This window comes from Mytilus galloprovincialis, chromosome 1 (genome assembly GCF_965363235.1).
Source record: "Mytilus galloprovincialis chromosome 1, xbMytGall1.hap1.1, whole genome shotgun sequence".
Lineage (NCBI taxonomy): Eukaryota > Metazoa > Mollusca > Bivalvia > Mytilida > Mytilidae > Mytilus > Mytilus galloprovincialis.
In genome coordinates this window covers 83,881,795-83,902,325 of record NC_134838.1, presented here as the reverse complement: position 1 = coordinate 83,902,325, position 20,531 = coordinate 83,881,795, and the positions used below count along the sequence as shown (strand labels likewise).

Sequence of the window (20,531 nt, the reverse complement as noted above, 5' to 3'; positions counted from 1 at the left end):
AGTGGAACCCCCCCCTTATGAAAAGTTCAAGATCCGCCACTGGTTTCTTTATACAATGATAATGGAATCTTCTGTGGAGTGCAGTCTTACAGAATATTAGAGTGTTGGACTGCATTATGTCCTACAATATCAGCAGTAGTTCAATTGACATCGTAACATCAAGCTTCATTTAACGTTAAATAAAGCAAGTATGGACACAACATTTTAGCTTGATACAGCTCTGAATTTGGATTGTGATTAAATAGTTGACACAACATAGGTTTCTGACACAGAATGAATGTGGTCTAAGAACTTAAACTTAAAAACTTAAAAATTTTATATTGGACATTTACCTATTATGGTCCAATATCCAAAATCTAAATACATGGTTAGATTCAGCATATCATAGAACCCCAAGAATTCAATTTTTGATGAAATCAAATAATGTTCAATTTTAGACTCTTTAGACCTCAATGTGGACCCGTAAATTTGATAACCGGGCCAAATATTAAAAATGTAATTACATGGTTATATAATGAGCATGCATGTTCCAATAGAAAGAGGCTTGCTTGGTTTTCTGAAGCCATATCAGAATTTTTTTCTTTTTATTTTTGAGAATTTAGAATGTGGTGCTATTTTTGTTAATTTATTTAGTAACATTGTAAAGGCAACCTTGTTAGTTAATTTTATCATTGAGTTGCTGTCTCATTGACATATATTATACCCACATCTCAATTTATTCATACAAATATAGAAATACTGTTATACTACTATCATAGACCAAAAACAAAGATAATTTGTTTGATGTTGACCCCCAGTGGTCAGTTGTACACTGAGATAAGTAAAATAATGAAATGGTTGATCCCCAATAGTATATACATTATCATTTGTATAAGACATGACCTTATGTTGCCCAAGGAATGTATAAGTTAGTATAAAGAATTTTGATAACATCATTATTATTTAGGCAGTCAGTAGTTATCACTGTGTTGGCCAGATGCTGAAGCCTTCAAGATGTATATTGATCAGCATTTTATTGATTATTAACTGTATGTATTGTAATTAAACGTATATTAATTTTGCTTGATTAATTAAAGATGCATAGAAACCCCTGTGAGGTGCCCATAAATTCCTATGATAAAGATCACTAGATATAAAATTACTGACTAAGAGATTATGTTTCACTATACCATATTGTCATATATACATGTGGTATTATGAATAATGAAAAAATGTAAGCAATTATTGATCGATTTGAATGTTCCCCCTTTTGGTACCCCTTATTGGCAGGAACAATTTCTCCCTGACATTGGGAAGTGTAATACACAGAATTGACAGGAATTACCACCACAATAAGATCACAATTGGTTTCCATAGTGAAATGTACAAGCTAGGTTGCACATTTCTACAATAGTTGGGGAAATATATATGTGTATTTTTTCCACCTACATTTTTTCTGTGTATAATTTAGTGGTGTACAGGCAATGACCAGTGAAAGTGTATATTGATTGTACAAACCAGCAGATTTTATGTTAATTTTATGTCAAGATTACTGTATTTTATATATCTATGGATTAATATTTCATTGGTAAGTTCTTCTTGTTAAGATTACCTCTGTAAAATTTGATGAGAGCACCAATTATTTTGGCTGTGTGTTAAAAATAACACAAAATGTGTAACTATTGATTGATCTGTTATCTTGTAACAGGTTTTCCTATTCTAATGAGATTGACAACTCACAGAAAACTTGTTTTATCTACTTAATTCCTTACGAAAATTAAAATATTAATTTTGATATTTGACAAGGAACAAGGAACATTTATTGAGTAGGATAATAATTTACATGTTTAAAAACAAGATTGATTTACGATTTAACTTAGCTGATTAATCTAATTGTAATACAAAAGCATGTTTTTGTCAACTCAAGTTGTAATAGATAATGGGTGTTAGCTGTTAAATCAGTATTATTTAAACACTTTAGCTGCCTGTAGTATCTCACAAAGATTGAATAATCAATCAAATAATTATCACACACTGATTAACATAAAACTTAAGTCCTTGATGGTAACAGGTGTCACAAATCTTTTTTAATATTGTAGTAAGGTATAGTTTTCTCATAGTGACTGTATATAGAAAGTTTGTCGTCATCCATCATTAACACCTTTGTTTCCTAGTGTGTAAACAAGTGATGTCCTTGTTATGAATTTCACAGTATTTTAAAGATCAGATTTCAGAAATCAGTGACCAATTTAAAGATTTTCTGTCGATCAACCTATAGATATTTACTTCGGAATATTCATGCAAGAATAGTTTGCTTTGTCAGCGGAATAAGACTTCTTTCCATAGTATTTCGACGAAATACTATTTAATTTATTTAAGGTTGGCATTTAAATTTGATCCTACAGTATGGATTAATTTGGTCATTCATAAAATGCATTCCGTCATTGTGTCAATATTTGTACAGTATGATCTCCTGGAGGGGAGAAGTTGAACTTAAATTATATAATTTATGATCATCAGTAATCTCCCTTTGACAGAAAAGAAAAAAATATGGCTTCCTTGGAATTAAACTTTGATTATCTTGGAATTTAAAATCACTGGACTATAGGTTTATCATTCTGTAACCATCTATCCAGGTAAAATATACTCACATTTAATTTAGGGAAAGGTAAATATACATTTTTCTTTCACAAATGCATAAACAGCTGGGATGTGTATGTACATAAATTTTCTATTTTCGATATATTCTTACACTTAGGAATATCTTGATTGTGAAAAGTAACCATGCATTGATTTTATATCATAATTGTACTAATTATGGACCTTATGAAACCTAACTGTAGTTGAGTAGAAATACTTGGCATTTTGTGTAAGTTGTATACCTTATTAGCCAGAGATCTTATCCTTCAGCTGTATATAATGTGTATTCTTGGGATTAAAGAAAACAAACAAACTTGGAATAAAACAGATGGTTTTAGATTTATTTGATGGGTTTAGATGTAAAGTAAAGGTTAACCAGTCATGTTTATATATACAAATGTATAAGACAAATTAGTGGTAAAATCCATGAAAATGTCATGGTTTTTCATGTCAATATTTAAACAGAATTTCGCAATCTTACAGAGAGATATTTTAGTGTGGCAGCCCCCTCCCCCTTTATGGAGCTACATAAATGTTTAAACTGTATAGATATGTCACAGGTTCAACTCCTTATGTTGCCTAGTTTAACAACCTCAAAACCCTTTCACACACACACACCCTTTTCCCCCCTTAAAACCTTAACCAATGGGGAGGTTAACGCATAACAATAGCTCAAATAGTCCTCAATGGGGAGAGCATCCACATTGTACCATTAAAAAGATGAAATAACTTCATGGTTGTCTGACCAAATTGCTAGTGTTTTATAAACAGGGCTAGGGTCAGTTGATTTTGTGTCTTCTTAAAACAAATTCAGGACATATATATTTTCTGGACTGATCTTGATCAAATGAACTTACAGAAATAAAGTAATCAATGACTTGAAACAGCTGATAATAACTATAACTATAAGAAAAGAGAGAAATGTATCTTTGGAAAGTAGCCATTATGCCAGTGGCTATAGATGAAGGAGAAACTTTGATGGTGATGTTGTCACTTTGTAAGAAATAGTATGATGGGGAAAGTTGTTGTTTATTGACATTAATCATGTAAATAAAGGTGTTAAAAAAAAGAGAAGGAAAACAGTTCATAATGATTTAAATAAAAAGTTTTTAAAGTAGTTTATCAAAAGTGTAGATTAAAGTTCACCTAGGTCTAAAATTTGAAGTCTAAGAAATGTGTTTACCATGATATTTATAGGCCATTTGTAATTTTAATGCTTGAAGGAGGTTGTTATCATTGGTGCTAGCATATCATGTTTTAGGATAATTGGAGTAAGTGGAATGTTTCTGAGGAAAATAACTGATTACTTTTGATTGATAAGACAAGTTTGTTGTTGATCATTAAAATTTTAATTTTTTTATATTTTTTAGTATCTTTCAATTCAATGCAGAAATAAATGTCTCATATCAATTTAGCATTAAGTGTAATGTTGATAAGCTCTTGTTTAAATTATATAAGTTTCTATACTTGATGTATGACTAAACACAATTGTGCAATACCTCCTACAAATAATGAATAAGTCCATTGCAATGTACATGCATCTTCAGCGATCAAAATGTAACACATTCTCATTTTATTTCGTTTCTGAGATATTATAAGTATTAAGGACAACAACATTTGGTGTTGAATGATTGTAAAATGTACATTTTCCTCTATTAGGGTTTATATAATAACCTTGACCTCATTTTCATAGTTCATTGGTCAAAACTTTAAGTTCCAGTGGTTAGATGTGTTTCTTTGATACTATGAGCAAACAATCAGGTAACAAGATCAAGTATATTTGTTGCAAGGAATGGTGCCATGGTGTCCATGTTGGTCTGGTATGGTAATCCCTTCATCTGACCTTGACCTCATTTTCAATTGACAATATTGAGTTAAAACAGAGTTCTGGAAATCTTTTCCCTCTGATGTTCCTTGAAGAAAATCTGCTGGTTCTCGATAGTGTTTCTATTACAAAATACCAAAAATGTGTTGGTCCTTTGTAAAAGTTTGGTGGTCAAAACATTCAGACCACCACTTTGGTTTAAAACCTCTACCTGAAATAGTTTTAACATAAAATATTCCATTATGAACAATTAAACAGACAATTCACTGGGTACACTCTTGTATTATTTTTGTTGTATTCAAATTTTTTGAGTGATACCACAAATTTATTCATTAACAAAGATGATGCATTTAATTAATCAGTTTTGACAGTCAAGTTGAAGTCTATAGAATATGAAACAAAATTGCAAAATGCAATCTGTTACTTGACTAGAAAGGAAAATGACTGGACTTATGGGAATGAGTCACACTGTCACTGGTATGATTGCCAATGAGACAACTATCTATTAGGACAAAGAATGTAAAAACTATAGGTCACCATACAGCTTTCAACAATGAGCAAATCCCATACCTCATATTAAGCAATAAAAATATGCATTACAAAAAAACTAAAACAATGACTGTTTAGTATAAGATTTGTCTATAGATGATTACCTACATTCCTCCCTAATTACAGGAAAGATTTGTTCTGTTTGATGAGGAAGATAACATAGACTACTACTCAACCTTTGATTAGGGTTGTGATGTTGTTTCTGTTTTGTCAAGGGTGACATGGTTTGATGCATATCAGTTTATGTAGCTTCTGTTGGAGGGGGTGTTAGATATGTATTGCACAGGCATTATTTTACCATTGTTAGGTTAAGATCTTCTAATATTTGAAATGTCTTGAAAGGCGTTGTGGAACTAGATCACACAACTATCTGGCATTTTTTTCCTTTTTATCTTTCTGTCCAATTTTCCAGGTTAAACTGAAATATATATGTACAAACTTTGAAATATAACCCATGTTTTTAGATCTGCAAATTTTTGTCAGATATTTTTTTTCTACCTGCATAGAGATTAGAATCACTGCTTTTGTAACATTGTGGTACATTACTGCCTTTTCTGTGTCCAGCGCTTTGGACCACTCATCCTACAAGACAGTATATCCTCCTTTAAGACATTTAAGTCTCTGGAGAATACTGATTATATATTGAATGAATTTTAATATTAAAATTTCTAGCATGAAAATATGTAGACCACAACAGGAAATAAATTCATATGATAATTATACATTCATATTTAGAAAACTTGGATATTTTTAGACAAAAGTTATAAAAGGATTATGATGGTCATCCGATAGAGGAAGTGATATACATGTATGTTGACTTCTTGTCTGAGTGAATGTACATCATCAGTTAATTAATCACATGTGTGTAATAAGTATTGCATGTAATTAGGGGGTGGAATGGGAATAAGTATAATGAACTCATTGACCAAAGGAGGAATGAATGAAAACTATCATAAAACTAAGGTACATGTAAAACAATTATCCTTACTGGAGGTCTGCAAAAAAACACTTTTTTAAACAATTCAATTCCTTAATCATAAACCTAAGCCATGAATCAATTATTCAATGATCCTTTAATTTTGTCTTGGGTTTGACAATAAGAAAAAAAAATATTGACCTAAATTTTGCTCTTTGGGGGTCTAGCCAAAGTGCATTAATATTTTACAAAAGTCAATTTAGGCTAGCTTTGGAATGTCTTTATAAGTATTCCTGGGTTTGGTGATATCTGGATGTGGGAAGCCTTGCCCTGGAAGGTCCAAACTTGGCTTATTTTCGTATCATGCTTTAAAGATCGTAAGCCAAATGTCAGGGATTTGAAAAATACTTCCTCTCTTATGACATGTAGTTCTTTGACCTTTTTGAAATTTGTAACATTATAGACCAAAGGTCAATCAAAGTTAATGATGTCATTGTACAGTTGGTTCTAACTTCTTACTCAGGGAAGTAATGACATAACAATTGTCTTTAACATAAATCACTGCAATTACTATATAATTTCAAACCAATTTCCTACTAGTAAAACAGTTTGTTATTGTTTGTGTCCTTATACTTTACCATATTAAGATATTTAGAAAAAAAGTGTGTCTGTGTAACCTGTAAGAGCACCTTGTGTAAGTGGAGGTGTTTTATACTAATTACTGGTGATGAAAATGCTTTTTTCTGTATATTTTTATAATATCCTCACTTACCAACTGATTACTGATGTAGAAGAAAGTATGTGGTGCATTAAACATAAACAGATGGATTTTACATACTGACTTATCTCACTGACCTTGAACAATGGTTTGTAAGGTTGTGTAAGGATACAACTTCAGGTTATTTGTTTAACAGCAGTAGCAACAGTAAAGTCAACAAACAGAGTTAATATATATGTCTCCTCTATGAGTCCTTATGTTTTATAGCTGTTGCTGTACTAATACCTGCAGCTAGAATCTGCTAGAGCGTACACAATTTTGATCAGTTCTAATTTTATGTCTGATAGTCATTCACGGGTGTTGCTTATAGTAAGACCTAAGACTTTTCTTTGCCCAGTCCCTCTCATGCCTTATAGCTGTTGGCACCAAAAAAACTTAATGCTAGAGGAGACAGACTTTCGGATTATAGGACCCCTTTCTACTGCTGATATGGGTATTGTTTTCTCCAGTGTCCCCTTATATTTCACAATACCATACTTGAGAATATTACATTTATAATTCAGTTTTTTGTCATCTCCGTTTCTAATCACATTTACCAATGCTTTATAGAATATTTTCAGATCTCCAATACCTTCTGGGATTAACTTATGGAAATGGCGTTTTTTCCCCTCAACTACTTGAAATTGAAATGCCTCATTTGCAATAATTTGTAAAATGAATAGAATAGAATGAAAAGCTGTTGAAATAAATGAGTGGGTGAGGTATTATATAACAACACTCAAATGTATATTTTTTTTATTCCCTGAACTTTAAACTGAAATAGATTTAACACCATGAACATAGTGTTTTATAACCGTCCTGAATACAATAAAAGATTATAGAACAAGAAGATGAAACTGAAAATGAAAATTTCTCAAATTTGTGGATTCTTTTGAGAACTTAACAGATGAAGTAGATACTCTCAGGTTGCCTTTATTTAGTAAAACTATATGGTAATATTTTATTTCATTGTTTTAATGGTTTCTTCCTTATTCCAGACATTCAATAGTCTTCTAGACAAATAAAGATATGTAGTATAAATTGATTGTCTGAACTATCCACTTGAGATCAAAAGGACAGAGGACTTTTACAAGTATAGGTCATATTACTGCCTGCAACAATGAGCAAAACCCATACAGATAGTAAGCTTAAAACAAAACAGGAAGCACAAAATTTGAAACAAGTAAAAAAAAGAAAAAAAAAACAATGGCCATATTTATCTTAAAACATCAAAAGAAAGCTAAGAGATCTGTATTGCAAATAAACAAAAATGCTTTTCAAAAGACAAAAACACAAAGTTCTGATCTAAGCATACTCTCAGTTACTGAATATTTAAGTTCAAAGAATACTATAAAGTAAACCTTGTTTTTTTCATTAATTAATAAACCACTCAACATGTTCAAATATTATCTAGTATTTGATATAAGTGACAAGTAGCACTAAAATACCTTTCTAGATTACTTGTCATGTATGCTTGTCCCCAAACCAAGACTCGCACCTGACTTCTACATGAAACAGTAGTGCAAAATTTTTGAATTATTCCATGTACAAAAAATACAGTCCTGGTATAATATATATTCAGGGTAGAAACTCATAGACTTGCGTTCATTGAAGAATGCTTATGATAAGCAGTTAGTTTTATCAGAAAAATCTAATGCTTTACAAATCTGATATAGGAAATTAAAAACAAATTAATTATTTTTTGAAACCATTCAATGTTTATAGATATATTTTTTCATTAGCTGAGAGATATTACTCAGAGCAAATAATTCTGTCTGTTGGAAAAAAAAAAATTGATTTTGCATCTGTACACAAAAAACTAATAAATTTTCTCTTCTGGGTTTTAGATTAAAAGTGAATGAACTTCATGTACTGATAATTAATACCATCAAGATTAACTTAAGATTACCTCATTTTACTTTAAAACAAAAAAGCATTTGTAAATATCAATACAAGAAAGCCCCATTTAGCTTGTTAAACTTTTCAGTCCAAACATGTGATTTGACTATGATGATTTGGCATTTATAGACCTGTTTGCTACAAGGAAACAATACTGGCTCCATGGAGCCTCTAGTTTTGTCAGAATATTTGTCCTGAATATTCTGATCTGTTTGTGGTATTGTATTACAAGTATGTACTGTTAGATAACAGGTTTCTATTCAGTAACATTTTATTACTAACCCTTGGGTATTGAACTCTTATTCTAGCTTAATTTGCCATATTTCTTTATTCTTCCTGGTTGAGAACAGTTTGTTAACTATGTAAATTTATCTGCAAATAGTGACTTGGATTTTTCTAGCATTCCTTTGAGTCTAGATAATAAATGACAGAACTATTTCAGAATTTAGTAGTCATGTATTATTACCCTAAAGGCAATTTCATACATATTCTTTACATTTGTGCCATCCAAGAAATTGTAGTCATATTCTTCTCCGCAACTACAAATGTGCAAATCTGAGCTTCTTTATTTTGATATTAATTTTCAAGCTTTACTGTGTGATTTGTTTTCTAATTTATCTATGTTATTTCTGTTTATCAATTATCATACATATGTATGTTCTTTATTATTCTTCAGGTTTGCAGAATACACATGTATGTTCTTCATTGTTGTTTCTGTTTGCAGAATACACATGTATGTTCTTCATTGTTGTTTCTGTTTGCAGAATACACATGTATGTTCTTCATTGTTGTTTCTGTTTGCAGAATACACATGTATGTTCTTCATTGTTGTTTCTGTTTGCAGAATACATATGTATGTTCTTCATTGTTGTTTCTGTTTGCAGCATACACATGTATGTTCTTCATTGTTGTTTCTGTTTGCAGAATACACATGTATGTTCTTCATTGTTGTTTCTGTTTGCAGCATACACATGTATGTTCTTCATTGTTGTTTCTGTTTGCAGAATACACATGTATGTTCTTCATTGTTGTTTCTGTTTGCAGAATACACATGTATGTTCTTCATTGTTGTTTCTGTTTTGAGCATACATATGTATGTTTTTTATTGTTCTACCTGTTTTCAGCATACATGTATGTTCTTCATTTTTATACGACCGCAAAAATTACAAAAATTTGGTCATATATTGGTATCACGGCGGCGTCTGCGTCGTCGTAGTCGTCGTCAGCGTCATCCGAAGACGGATTGTTTCCAGATAATAACTTTTGAAAGAAATCAATAAAATTTAAACACAATGTTTATAACCACAAAAGGAAGCTTGAGATTGATTAGTTTCAGGACAAAAAGATATGTATTTGTATTTCAATTGTTCTGAAATTGTACCACAATGTTTAATACCATAAGTAGAAGGTTGGGATTGATTTTAAGGGGTTATTGGGAAAACAGTCTAGGAATTAAGGGCCAAAAAGGTGCCAAAACAAGCAATTTTCTAGTTTTAAGACAATAACTTGTGTGTAACTGTATGGATCTCTCTGACATTGTACCACAAGTTTCCATATAACACAGGGAAGGATTCAGTTTGGAGTTAATTTTCTCTGAATATGTAGGAACAAGGGACTAAAAAAGGGCCAAAAAGAAGCATTTTTATACGACCCGCAAAAATTGAAAATTTTTTGGTCGTATATTGGTATCACGTTGTCGTCGTCTGAATACTTTTAGTTTTCGCACTCTAACTTTAGTAAAAGTGAATAGAAATCTATGAAATTTTAACACAAGGTTTATGACCACAAACTTGCCCCAACCGTTCAGGGTTCAACCTCTGCGGTCGTATAAAGCTGCGCCCTGCGGAGCATCTGGTTCTACTTTACAGACAATAACTTGTGTTTAAGTGTATGGATCTCTATAAATTTTTACAAGAAGGTTTAATACCACTAAAGGAAGGTTGGGATTGATTTTGGGGGTTATGGTCCCAATAGTTTAGGAATTAGGGGCCAAATGGGGGCCCAAAATAATCATTTTTGCAGTTTTCAAACAATAACTTATGTTTTAGTTTATGAATCTCTCTGAAATTAAACCACAAGTTTCAATACCATGGAGGGATGGTTAGTATGGACGTTGGCGGTTATGGCTCAAAACGTTTCGGAATTGGGGGCAAAAAAGGGGAAAAACTAGGTATTTCTGGTCAATAGACAATTAAGACAATTTAAAAACAGTGTAAGGGAGGTAATTCTAAAACATTTAACATACAATGTTGGGTATGTTCGGATTTAACTCCCTTACCCTTCTTTTATATTATGTATATAGAAATGTCATGTTTTGGACTAATTGCCAAAAAAGGGGGAGGGTAATAAGGTGTTTTCAATTTTTTTTTTTCAAATTTCTCAAATTCCAAATTTTTGAAAAGTTAAAAGAAGTAATCTTTAATTAAACAATATTGTGCAATAAATTTGTAAGATCTTGACATTTGTTTTGTGTCAGAAACTCGTATTATGTCAAAAATTTTATCGCAATCCAAATTCAGAGCTGTATCAAGCTTGAATGTTGTGTCCATACTTTGCAGCTTACACATGTTTGTTCTTTATTGTTCTACCTGTTTGAAGCATACATATGTATGTTCTTCATTGTTCTATCTGTTTGAAGCATACATATGTATGTTCTTCATTGTTCTACCTGTTTGAAGCATACATATGTATCTTCTTCATTGTTTTACCTGTTTTAAGCATACACATGTATGTTTGATATTGTTCTTCCTGTTTGTAGCATACATATGTATGTTCTACCTATTTGAAGCATATATATGTATGTTCTTCATTGTTCTACCTGTTTGAAGCATACACATGTATGTTCTTTATTATACTTTTTTTGGACCATTTTCCCCAACAACTATAAAAGCTCATTGATATTCAGTACCAAGCTTCATATTGGTAACCTTTGCAGTTTGACAAGATAAATTTCTATATCATCTTCCTGTATGTTACATAATTGTATACTCTTCAGTCTTCACATTGATGCACATATAAAATGTTAATGTTTTTCTCAGGAAGTCCAAGTCAGAGGCTTTTGTGTGCATATCCATTGTTAGCATTTACATTGTATGATATTGTATTTTCTTTCACTTGAAAGTGAAGAATAAGGAAGAGTAGTACTTCATATTACAACTTGAATGGTTAAAGAATAAACTGTCAGCTACAGACTGCTTATTTATAAAGTAGCTCTTAAGACTTATTATTCTACCATTGAGTTCTCTCTCTTGCTTATTGTATATTCTTTATTAAGAAAAAAGTCAGCATGGACCAAATCTTGTGATGGCCGAACAGACTCTTGACCAGTGACCAAATAAGATAATGACACGCAGTTAAAAGTACATCCAAAAGATACCATTGAGACATGTATCAACCATGTTTGTTTTACTGTTTAAACCTAATTTATGAGAAATTTAAGATTTATTATTATCTTGGAAAAGTAGTGGAAGCAAAATTGTAATATTTGTTATTTTTATTCTTGCAGGTAATTAATGGCTAAAGACCAGGTAAGTTTCTCATATTTATCATGTTTATAACTCACTGTATTTCATTATCAGAAAAATCTAAAAAAGTTCAAAGATTTTAGTCAAAATATGTACTGATATAAATATAAAAGATGAGGAAGCTTATATGATTTACAACTAGACCTGTATTATTCATGTTTGTTATAATGATGTTAATGGAACTTTTTGAGGAAGAATTTTGATTAAAAACCTAAGGACACAAACATTTTGGGCATATTGCAACTTTTCAACAATGATGTCAGTTATTTTGCACATTGTATCTTCTAGTACTGGTTAATTTACCTTGATTAATAAAAAAAAGGGATTAAAGGAACAAAGTGTAGCTGTTTTATAATACAGGTGAAGGTACCAAAGAGGCAGTAAAACTCATAAGTCAAAAATAAACTGACAACACCATGGCTAAATAGAAAAAAGACAAACAGACAACAGTTTAAAGAACAAAAAGGAAGCAGAAATATAGAGGACAAACAAAAACCATAAGTCAAAGAAAAAAAAAGAACATACAATTAGCCTAAAGAAAAATTACAAAAAACCTGTTGTTAGCTACACAGAACACTTAGATTAACCAACACAAATTCCATTTCATCGCAGGATGCTCTGTGAGGGAAAGCTGTTTCTCTGCTTTAGTCATGGCATCTGCTGTTTTACTCTGGATAAGTAAAAATGGGAAGATGAGTTACATTTAACATTATGGACTCTCATTTCAATATATTATCAGGTCTAAAATTGTCTGTTTAAAAATTGAGAAAACAGGAAAAAAAACTTAGATTTAAACCCCCAAATGCATTCTTTTTTTTTTTTTTTTTGGTTCTATTTGATCATTCTGCTCTTCTACTTTTTTGGTTCATATATATCATTGGCTTTTAAAAATTGGGCTATAAGTGATCATGACATGTCAGAAGTCAAATTCAGGAGAGAGTTTTGAATTCATGGAATTGATACAGTGTTGTTTTCGTTTTCATGTAAGCAGCAATAGTTATATTAAAACTATTAGCATTGACATTTTAAAAAGACTTTGATCATATAAAGGTCTTATCTTTCAAACATTATCTTAATGAATTAAAATGTAGTTAGACATCCATATCTCAAGTACTTACAAGCCACCTAGCTCAATAAAAACAGCAACATATGTTGTTAAACATTCATTGATGAAACTGTCGATTTCCTTTATGTAACAGTCCTTATATCTCAGATACTTTTCAAATTTGAAAAAGTAACATTAAAAATGAATTAATTGTATACAAAGGTCACAAAAGATAAGAGAATGTCTTTGGAATGTATTGACTAGCAATAATAATGATTAGAAATGTGTTAACCCACCCTGATCAATGGCATCAATATTACCCCCTGCAGAGGATCATCAATACAGGTATAGTGTGCAATTCAATGGATACAATAAATGTGTGAAAAAATTATTCTTGCTGTCGGTCTTATTTTTTGGGGTGGAATAGTTTGTTTCCATAGTTACGTCTTGTGTTAATTGATTGGAATGGAAAGGTATAGCAATCAATGCAGTATTTAAATCCTTGTGTATACTGGTGTGTGTTACATCATTGACAGTCCACGGCCGATATATATGTACTATGATCAATAGCTGGGGGATAGTAAGAGGATATATGTTTTCTGTGAGGGATTAATTCATTAACAATGCATTCTGATGATAGGATCTGCTTGAAGGTTTGATAATGAATTAGTACTATTTTTAGATTTGTTTGATGAAGATTTTGTATTGATGTACTTTGGGTTTTCAATAACACATTAGATTAATGAGAGCAGTATGGTCTATATACATGTCATATGGTCATTTGTTATGGATAGATATTGTTTTATCAGTTTTAACTAATTATGCTTTATTTTCATCTGAAGATTTGATTAATGTATGTATAGTGTATTACAGTAAAGGCTATATCAAAACTGTTTAAAACAGAAAATTACAATCAAATAGAGAGACATATGGTACCTGGAGTGACAGGAGAGGCTTAGGAATCAAATGCATAAAGTGCTAAAGATGAGAGTTTAAAAGGAGATGAGGTCAAAAAAGAAATGAGTGGCTTAATTAATAATTTGAGTTGGAAGCATTTTGTGATAAGTTGGTAATATTGGGTTTACACAGAGATATATTTACTCGAAAGATTTTGTCTTGGGTATAAAGTAATTCAAATTGAATTATTTGAAAGATAAAATATTTATCTTGACATGTTGAATTTTAATGTATTGGCGAGTCATGTGAACTGATAAAAGAAGGAATGCTCTTATTCATCAGTTATACATAGGTTCTTCTTTCTATCTTCAGAAATTTTACAAAATTGGTCTTTAAATTGTACAGTTTGACTTTGGTATGGAATAATACAAATGACCCCACAAAACAGGTACAAAGAATAGTATATATCTATATGATTCCAATTCCCTTTACAGTAGATGGAAACAAAAACTAGACTGAAATTAGGAAAATAGATTTTACTTTGACATATATTTTCAATTTGTCAGTTGGTTTCATTTTCCAGATTAACCTAGATTTATAGCCTTAATTTCAGCAGTAACTTTTGTTTATATAATCTTTTTTATATATATAAACAGTATCAAGTCAATAAGTCTGATCAATACAAAATATGTTTAAATATCATAAATCACCTTGAACTTTTTAAACACCTACATTTTTGGACTGACTGACTTTGATGGATTGATTGACATGTGAAGAACTATTAATTTTCAGTAAGTGGCATTTTTGTATGGACTATTTTCATCTCCCCAGTACCTTTTTATTTGGCCTCAGGATACTGAACAAAAGTCCATGTCAAAAATGATGTTGTGTTCAATTGATATATTATTTTACTATAGGACAGACTTGTAAATGTATAGGGTAGGTCTTTTTTCATATTTTTGACTTGAATTATATTATATTTTAACCAAATACAATGCAAACATAAAACTTTAAAATGCTTTAAAAGAAAAAGGCTAATAGATAAAAAAATATGAAATTATTAGCTTCATTGTAAATTTATTCAAAAAGCAAAATTGCTTCTGAAACGGATCTTGTTGAGTGAGTTTATTATGTTATAAATCGTTTTGCATTGAGTGTAGAAATATTGTTCTTTCCCTGCAACTGAATATTATGTAGATGGGGTTTAATACAAAATACATGTTTTAATAGAGATGACATTTAGATAGTGGAGAGGAGACAAATATGACTCTATTGCAATCCAGTGTGAATGGAATTTATGGAGATTTTGTTAAATAAATCAATGATTGCAGGATAAAAAGCATGTATTCCAATTCTTAAAAATCATTATTTTATTGGATGAGAACCCATATTGGACATAACCATTGCATAGCAACAATGACAGCATATTAAAAAATGGACCTTTTACTATTGTTACTTTAGGACCAAGTCTTTTTGTGACTAAAAACAAATTATAGGATGAGATCACTGTCAGTTTTTCTTTTAAAGCAGTCAGGAATCGTGTAAAGAGGCCTTTTGAGGGAGATTGTTATAAGTGTTCTCCAAATTGACTCCAATTGCCAATATAATTTGAGGGGATTGAAAGAAAGCCAATCTTTTTGATCTCTCTATTCTCCATAAATTAAAACTTAAACCAAAGATTCTCTTTCATGAGTTTTGTCAAGTTCACAAGTTGTGAAGAACAATACTAAGTGAAGTAAAATTTACACCACGTCTGTAAGTGTCATGGACAAAAAAGTCTGTAGGGCTTTACTGCACTTATCCAGTACACTTGTTATCATGTACACCATTCATGAAGGTTTCTGCATGATCATTAATTCTTCACAATATTAAAATGTAATTGTACTGAGACAAAATATGAATTTTAAATACTATGCATAATAATATGACTAATTAAAATGACATGCTTTATGTCATAAGATAAGATATGGAAACAAGTTTCGGCTTGTATTATGTCTAACACTTTAACTTATTTAAATGTGTTACATATGTTTGCAAAATCATATAGAGAAATAATCCTAGAAACATTATAAATGGGTTTCATTGGGGTCTAGGTGTGATGTAGGACCGAAATATTGAGCGTGATAACGGGAAACAAATTTGTACATGTCCCACGTGCAATCACAAGGGTTATTTTTACAATGATAAGTAGGAAACAGGAATTGGCCAAAACAATAGGCATGGCTCAGGATTCAACCCCCCAATTAGACCCCTTTGTGTAACATTGCTTTAGAACTCCAGTTTGATGTGTGTCATTGTTGACTATCAGAATTTGTAATTAATGATCAAAAATCAAATGTCATTTCCTAACTAGATTTATGCATAAATGCAAGACTACTGATAGTTTATTTAATAGTTATGTAATGCAGGATGTATAATTTATCCATTATAAATAAACAGGATTCAGTAAATAAACGAAAGAGTACATATTGTCCATTTGGCTTTACTATCAGTCCTAGATAAGTAAGCCTCAATGATCTAGCTATCATTTCTTGTTTACATATTCCATTTATGAATATGAGAAATGTACAGATAGTGATCAAAGCTTCCATTGTCTGTTATAATAACAACTCATTAATATACTGTAGAATTTCTTATTAACTTTCTAAAGCAAAGATCTATTGTAAAAGAACATTTAAATATCTCCATTTCTATTGACAGAAGTCATTTTTTTCTGCTCAACCATTTAAATGATTTTGTTTTGTCTCTTATTTGTTTATACGCAATTCAATATAAAAAATAGAAGACCTTGTATGATTGCAAATGTTTTTCCTTTTGATAATATAATGACTCTAATTATTGTCTATTTATATTCGTCTGTCTGTATACATGTACAAGTTGTGTCATATTCAGAACTTATGAATGCCTTGTAAGTTGAAGGATGTTAATGAAACTTGGTATTAGAGTTGCCCACAACAAGAAGGTGTGACATGATTTTGTTTGGAATGTCTTTCTGCATGCCTTGACAGTGATAGTCACAAACAGTTTCAAATGTATATGTTTAATCTTTTTCTACTCATAACTAATTTGAATGCCTTGAAGGATATAGGGTGCTTTGCTAATATGGTTTCAATATCTGTCTGTAAAGTCAAGGCTAGTGCTTTGCATATTTAGATAGAAATACAAGGGTGGAAAATCTTGTTTTTGTTGGTTTTCTGTCTTATTTGTGGATTTTTCCCACCTCTTCTTTTATTTATATGCGATGGTTTTCTAGTCTGAATGGATAATTATTTGTATAAGAACTTGTGAATCTTTATCTAAATCAAAAATGACTTTCTCAGAATTGATAATGACTATTTTGCTCTATATCAGTGTACGCTACACAATAAGCTACACAATGGCGTTGTATTACTCCTGACTAGTTCCTCTGAGCAATGGCTCTTCTTTGTAAGAAATAAAGAAATTTGTATCATGAATCACCTTAATGTGAAATATTTCTCATTCCTCTATTGACCAATACTTGATAGTGGCATCTTTCCTCTCTTAAATCTTGCAGAAATCTATGAGTTCCGTTAAGGTTAATGATTACTTGATAGACTATAAGAATCTATTTTTCCGTTCCTGCATATTGTATTTATGGAATGTTTGTTAATGTAGGAGGTTTACTGTAACTTGGTACAATCAAAGCCTTTTCTTCAGGAATTGTCTATACAATGAATCATAGAATTGATTTGTCATTTCTTTATCAATAGCATTCATGTTGTATTATACAATACAGTTTATATATATTCTAGAAAATAACTGTTAACAATAATCTTTAAATATATTTAGTTAACAATGTTCAATATTTAATTTTATTTAAAAGAGTTTGAGATTCATTATAAATCACCAAAAAAAATGACCTTTTACTCTACTATTTCAGATGGTTTAAAGTAAATGGATCCAATGCAAGTACCTGTCAATGTCTTTTTATTGGGATACAACTTCACGGATAAGAAAAAACACTTTCTACTCAAAAATATTTTTTACATCTTTATTCAATAGCAAATTTAGAAAAACCTAAGATTTTAGCCCAGCTAATCCAATGGAATAGCAGTATTTGTCTTAAGATAAAGGTCTCAACCGCAATCCATATTTCATTGTTCAGTGTCACTGATCAAGATTTTAGGCTTCTGAGACAGAAGTTTTATGTTTATTTCTCTGGCAGACTCACTCACTGTGATTCATATAGGCTAACAAATCATAATGGTGTTTCTTTCTTTAAGCCCCTCTGGACCTTATTGTATAGGTTCATGGTGGAGGAGTTTTCAACTACATTTTTGTATTTGAATTTAAAGTGCATGAAAGACAAGCTCAATATCCTGGGTGAGATGTGTCAAGGCATTTTGACCACCCTCCCCCCTAAATATTTACCTTGTCAATAAGTCTCATGTAAGTCTGACAGAAATATAGGAGAACATGAGGTGATACAACTGAGGTCTTGTCTCCCATGTTTTATTGTCTGTAGGATTATTCATTGTTAAGTGTCAATATTCTATTGTCTTTTACACTCTGTCTAGTATATTGTGACATTTATGAATATTTATGGAAAATTTATAATTTTTTGTTGTTTGATTGACATAAAAAGATTGTTTGTGGTTTTGATTGTCACTATAACACCCTTGGACATGATCAAGGTCACCTGATACCTAATTGGCTGTATTGTAAAGATGGGATACAGTATAAGGGGTGTCATCTATAGTTTCCACTGTATTAGAATTAGGGATATTTTGACACAGATAATTTTGGACAGAAGCCATATTTTGAAAACATTTATTTTTTGTTCTTCCGTATTCAATTGATAAATGATATTACATGAAAATAAAGTCTTGGGTTAAAGTTTGTAACATAAATTACTTCCTTCATTGACTTATATGAAACGTTGGCAGAAGCCTTTTTATGGTAAAGAGACAATGTATGAAGCAAAATTTTAAAACTATATTTTTAGCTCACCTGGCCCGGAGGGCCAAGTGAGCTTTTTCCATCACTTGGCATCCGGTGTCGTCATCCGGCGTCGTTAACTTTTACAAAAATCTTCTCCTCTAAAACTACTGGGCCAAATTTAACCAAACTTTGCCACAATCATCATTGGGGTATCTAGTTTAAAAAATGTGTGGTGTGACCCGGCCAACCAACCAAGATGGCCACCATGGCTAAAAATAGAACATAGGGGTAAAATGCAGTTTTTGGCTTATAACTCAAAAACCGAAGCATTGAGAGCATTGACATAGGGTAAAATTGTTTATCAGGTCAAGATCTATCTGCCCTGAAATTTTCAGAGGATTGGGACAACCTGTTTTTGGGTTGCTGCCCCTAAATTGGTAATTTTAAGGAAATTTTACTGTTTTTGGTTATTATCTTGAATATTATTATAGATAGAGATAAACTGTAAACAGCAATAATGTTCAGCAAAGTAAGATTTACAAATAAGTCAACATGACCGAAATGGTCAGTTGACCCCTTTAGGAGTTATTGCCCTTTATAGTCAATTTTTAACCATTTTTCGTAAATCTTAGTAATCTTTTACAAAAATCTTCTCCTCTGAAACTACTGGGCCAAATTAATCCAAACTTGGCCACAATCATCATTGGGGTAGCTAGTTTAAAAAACGTATGGCGTGACCCTTCCAACCAACCAAGATGGCCACCATGGCTAAAAATAGAACAAAGAGGTAATATGTAGATTTTGGCTTATAACTCTAAAACCAAGGCATTTAGAGCAAAACTAAAATGGGGTATAATAATCTATTAGGTCAAGATCTATCTGTCCTGAAATATTCAGACGAATCGGACAACTGGTTGTTGTGTTGCTGCCCCTGAATTGATAATTTTAAGGAAATTTTGCAGTTTTTGCTTATTATCTTGAATATTATTATAGATAGAGATAAACTGTAAACAGCAATAATGTTCAGCAAAGTAAGATCTACAAATAAGTCAACAATGACCAAAATGGTTAGTTGACCCATTAAGGAGTTATTGCCCTTTATAGTCATTTTTTAACAATTTTCGTAATTTTTTGTAAATTTTTAGAATATATTTTCCACTGTAATTACTGGGCCAAGTTCATTATAGATAGAGATAATTGTAGCAAGAAGAATGTCCAGTAAAGTAAGATCTCCAAACACATCATGATCACCAAAACACAATTTTGTCATGAATTTATCTGTGTCCATTGTTTAATATGCACATAGACCAAGGTGAGCGACACAGGCTCTTGAGAGCCTCTAGTTTTGCGTTGCCAGTATTTTTCTGATAGACTGACTTGGTTTTTCACATTTAACATTTACAGACAGTCTGAAATTAAACTTTTATGTCATAATAGATTTGTTAACCTTCATGGATTGTGATGAAATTTGGACAGAAGTTAAATCTTCAAGACATGAAAAAGCATCTAAAGAAAAAAGATTGAACTTTTATTTCAATTCTGTGTTTACTAATAAATGGACTTTTTAAGTCAATATTTCACTTTTATACTGACATCAG

At 31.1% G+C, this 20,531-nt stretch overlaps 1 protein-coding gene across 10 annotated transcripts in view; it reads left to right on the top strand.

Moving 5' to 3' along the window:
- LOC143042399 (plasma membrane calcium-transporting ATPase 2-like) overlaps positions 1-20,531 on the top strand; it is a 110,032-nt gene that overhangs the window by 24,331 nt on the left and 65,170 nt on the right. For 5 of the 10 annotated variants that reach the window (XM_076214741.1, XM_076214735.1, XM_076214683.1 and 2 more), the window contains one exon: positions 12,071-12,092. The gene's annotated coding sequence lies outside the window, so the exon portion shown is untranslated. Of the gene's footprint in view, positions 1-946; positions 1,029-1,194; positions 1,568-2,482; positions 2,616-12,070; positions 12,093-13,659; positions 13,788-14,875; positions 14,971-20,531 lie in introns of those variants that run through there. The other 5 variants (XM_076214703.1, XM_076214696.1, XM_076214707.1 and 2 more) reach the window with 5 other exon arrangements.